The sequence below is a fragment of the Colobus angolensis genome, unplaced genomic scaffold, assembly GCF_000951035.1.
Source record: "Colobus angolensis palliatus isolate OR3802 unplaced genomic scaffold, Cang.pa_1.0 Scaffold30, whole genome shotgun sequence".
NCBI lineage: Eukaryota > Metazoa > Chordata > Mammalia > Primates > Cercopithecidae > Colobus > Colobus angolensis.
This window is the reverse complement of record NW_012116266.1, coordinates 6,274,291-6,278,878: the sequence shown is the minus strand read 5'-3', so window position 1 is coordinate 6,278,878 and position 4,588 is coordinate 6,274,291. Positions and strand designations below refer to the sequence as shown.

Sequence of the window (4,588 nt, the reverse complement as noted above, 5' to 3'; positions counted from 1 at the left end):
GTGTCGTCGCCCAGCTCATCGCCCACCCACCTGTGGACCGGCGAGGTGAGCGCGGCCCCACCCCCAGCCCGCGTCCGGCATCGGAGGAGGTCTCCGGAGCAGAGCCGAAGCTCGCCGGAGAAGAGGAGCCCCAGCGCCCCGGTTTGCAAAGCAGGTAAGTGCTGGGGGTCGCGCAGCGAGGGGGAGGCGGCGGCGGGAGGGAGTCCCGGGCGCGCGCTGTAATCGCGCGGGGAATGCAGCGCTGCCGCGGTGCCCGGGTGGCTGGGGGCGGGGCTGGGGGCGGTGCCGGGCGGACCGGGCAGTGCGGCCCCGCCTTTCCCGGGCCTACCCTGCGCCCCGCCCGCCCGTCTCATTCATTCCTCTGCCCGCCCCGCGCGGCTCCCTGGCGGTGGAGGTGCAGTGGCTAAACCTTGGGCTTGAGCTGATGAGTGTTAATGATAACCCTGGCGTCCTGGCCTTATTCCTGGAGGAGTCGTTACTGCTTACTGTCCCTTGAGGGTGAGGCTAGGAGTGGTTTATCACTTTGTTTTAGGCACAAGGTTAATGTTGGCATAGCCCATATCTGCTGCTGCTAAGTATAACTGTTCACAAAACAGTTTCAGATCTGGGGTACTGAATGCATTAGCAGTGGCAGATTTGGATCACTGAACAGACGAGGCTGAGACCCGTGTTTTAGCATTTTCCAAGACTTGGTGAATGGGTAGCAAGAAGTGAGAATTAAGCAAGATCTCTTAGGAAGGTTTATGGATTTTGTCTGAGGCTGTGGGTGTATTTCTGATTTTGTGTACTGATTCTGTGTTTTGAATGTAGAAAAACAGAATCCAGTGTTTGTCTCCATCTTGTTATTGTTTTAGGGAGCTAACATTCGTTGTTTTTCCGTTTACCTGGAAGCTTTCTTGGGGAAAGTCCTGAATGGAGCTGTTGGGTGCCATTGGAGTCATTCATAAAGAGTAACTCAAAAGAAAAATTAAAATAGTGGGAAGTGGAAAGGAATAAAATTTATCATCTTGTTGCCTTGAGAAAATAAATATGTGGTTTTTAATTATGTATTCATTTTTGTCAACATATATCTTTGTCTTTCCCTTACTGGAATAGTTCTGTTAGAATCTTCCAGGCAGAATGGTTGGGAATTTCAGGAAACAAATTCAGATGAAATAGTTTCCGAAATGGAAGGAATAGGATGACTCTTTCTTACTGTTTATGAAAAGTTTTAGATAATACTTTTTTTAGAGATAATTGCCCTGGAAAATGATGAATGGTGTTTTCTTTTTTTGAGGCAGAATCTCTGTCGCCCAGGCTGGAGTACAGTTACGCGATCTTGGCTTACTGCAACCTCCAACTCCCGGGTTCAAACGATTCTGCCTCAGCCTCCTAAGTAGCTGGGGTTACAGGCGACCGCCACCATAACCGGCTAATTTTTGTATTTTTAGTAGAGATAGGGTTTCACCATGTTGGCCAGGCTGGTCTCAAACTCCTGACTTCAGGTGATCCGCCCGCCTCGGCTTCCCAAAATGCTGGGATTACAGGCGTGCACCTCCGCGCGCTGCCCGAATAGTGCTTTCTAATTAGAACCAGAGCACTGTTTTATTTATTTGTATTTATATTTTTATTTATTTTTTGAGACGGAGTCTTGCTCAGCCGCCCAAACTGGAGTGCAGTTATGTGATCTTGGCTCACTGCAACCACTGTCACCCGGGTTCAAGCAATTCTGCCCTCTCAGTCTCCCGAGTAGCTGGGATTACAGGCACCCGCCATCATGCCCGGCTAATTTTTGTATTTTTAGTAGAGATGGAGTTTTGCCATGTTGGCCAGGCTGGTCTCAAACTCCTGGCCTCAAGTGATCCATTCGCCTCGGTCTCTCAAAGTGCTGAGATTACAGGTGTGAGCCATTGCACCGGGCCCTAAGTTTAAAAGTTTTTGTAGAGATGGAGTCTTGTTATGTTACTCAGGCTGATCTTAAACTCTTGGGCTCAAGCAATCCTCCTGCCTCAGCCTCCCAAAGTGTTGGGATTACAAGTGTGAACCACTGTGCTTGGCTTTATTTTCTTTCTTTTTGGAGATAGGGTCTCACTCTGTTGCCAGGCTGGAGTGCAGTAGTGTGTTCATGGCTCACTGCAGCCTTGACCTCCCAGGTTCAGGTGATGCTCCCATCTTAGCCTCCCGAGTAGCTCATACTACAGGTGTGCACCACCATGTGCAGCTAATTTTAAAATTTTTTGTAGAGATAGGGTTTTTCATGTTTCCAGGCTGGTCTTGAACTCCTGGGCTCAAGGCATCTGCCCACCTCAGCCTTCCAAAGTGCTGGGACTATAGGCACTGTGCCTGGCCTCTCAGGTCTCTATTTTCATGTCAGTATTTTACCCTACAGTATTTTATAAAAGGCTTATGACTTTTATACAATTATTATAATTACAATGGATGCATACTTTTGATTTTTTTCATTTTAAAGTGAAAAGAATTTGTGATTTCATAATTACCATTTTGATGGCTGTATAATGTTCCATTCAATAACATTTTAGAGGTTTGTAAGTGGATACAGCTGATTCTAGAATAACTAAAGGAGGAAAAGAAACCACTACAGGACAATAAACATTTTCATAAAACCCATCTTCCTTTACCACCGCAGGATCATTGTAGGGTTAAGCAAGCATAGGAGCAAATGAGCCTATCAATAATTTTGTCTTTTGAAATTTAAATACAGACAAACTAATTCTAACATGTTGCTTTTTGTCTACAATTATATACAGTTATGTTTCAATCTCAGAGAGAAAGTGGGAAACTTTGAATTATATCCTAAGAAGAGCAGGGTTAAACTAGAGGAAGATACGTTTATTTTGTTGATCCTTGAAATACAAGGACTCTCTTTGTAGATAAACAAGCAAACTAAAAACCAATACATCACCTTGATGCACATTGTTTTCTTTGAATCTTCAACAATAGATAATGAAGTCAAGGGCAAGAGGAAATGATGCTTTTATTCATTGCCATTAAATCTTAAAAACAGACTGAAGAGCTCTAAGGTATTGAAGCAAGTTTTTCTTTTCTTTTTAGCATTCTTTAATAATTTAATACTTTTTAAAAATTATTATTTTTTGAAACAGTATCTCACTGTCTCCCAAGCTGGAGTACAGTGGCATGAAATTGACTCACTGCAACCTCTGCCTCCTGGGCTCAAGCGATCCTCCTACCTTAGCCTCCCAAATAGCTGGGACTACAGGTATGCACCAGCTGATTTTCGTAGATACAGGGTTTCACCTTGTTGGCCAGGCTGGTCTTGAACTCCTGGGCTCAAGTGATCCCCCCGCCTTGGCCTTCCAAGGTGCCGGGATCACAGGCATAAGCCACAGCACCCTGCTGAATTTCATGGTTTCAAAGCTTTGATTTACAAGTCATCACAAATATTCTTTAGTACAAAGAAGGCTGAAGTGGTTAATTACCTGCTTTAACTGAAGTGCTCTCATTTGTTTAAAGTTAAGCCCTGAACTGACGAGTGAGTTAACTGTCAAATAAGATGAAAATAAATTTTCTGGAACTGTAGGTTTGAGTTTCTGTAGGAAAAATAACTAGAAGCAAAAGGTGAAATGGCTCCATCAGAGCTCATGACTGAGCCAAGGACATTTTTTTTAAGCTCTTTGATCTAGTGAAATCAGTTGATTTAATGAAATCTAATAAGATCTGCTGAAATCAATTCTTCAGCTCAGGCAAGCTAAAAGCCTCTTGCCACCAACAAAGATGTCTCCAGTTTGGTGATACCCAAATCAATTGATCAGGAAGCTAAGGACACTAGGGCTGTAAGACTACTTTGGATTAATTTAATAAACATGTATTGAGATCCTACTTTGTGCAAGACAAAATACCACATACGGCTTCCATGATTGATTGATTGATTGATTGATTGATTTGAGACAGTATCTCGCTGTGTCATCCAGGCTGCAGTGCAGCGGGTGAGATCTCTGTTCACTGCAGCCTCCGACTTCCAGGTTTCAAGCTATTCTCTTGCTTCAGCCTCCTGAGTAGCTGGGATTATAGGCATGCACCACCATGCCTGGTTAATTTTGTATTTTTAGTAGAGACAGGGTTTCACCATGTTGGCCAGGTTGATCTTGAACACCTGACCTCAAGTGATCTGCCTTGGCCTCCCAAAGTGCTGGGATTACATCCTTATTTAAAGGCATATCTTGTCTATCCATTGTTTTCAGACCAGACTTGGCTCTTTGCATGGATCCTGCTGGCAGTTTCCTGTATGTTCCTATCCAGTGAGAAGCTGTTTTTGGCTTCACACCAGGCTGTAGGGGCCAGATAGTGATGTCAGATCTATCCAGAGCACCAGTCAACTTAAGGCAGGTTCCTAGGCTAAGGGGCTGGGGCTTTCTCTGTGGAGGGGGAGACAGGAGGAGAAAAGGGAATGGATGATAAGGAGAGATGTGTGTCTCTGAATCACGTGGAGACTCTGGAAGTGCTGACCACCTTCTACACACCACATTCTCATATGATCCTTCATTAATAATCGTAACAACTGTATGAAGCACATGGTATTGTTTAACTGCATTTTACAGATAAGGAGACTGGCTAGTTACCTACCCAAGGT

The 4,588-nt window shown here is 44.5% G+C and overlaps 1 protein-coding gene across 1 annotated transcript in view; it reads left to right on the top strand.

The window, feature by feature from the left end:
* The first annotated feature begins 6 nt into the window (after positions 1–6).
* The window catches only part of FAM117B (family with sequence similarity 117, member B), a 139,416-nt gene continuing 134,834 nt past the window's right edge, over positions 7–4,588 (top strand). Inside the window, exon 1 of the mRNA XM_011949923.1 lies at positions 7–154. The gene's annotated coding sequence lies outside the window, so the exon portion shown is untranslated. The remainder of the gene's footprint in view (positions 155–4,588) is intronic.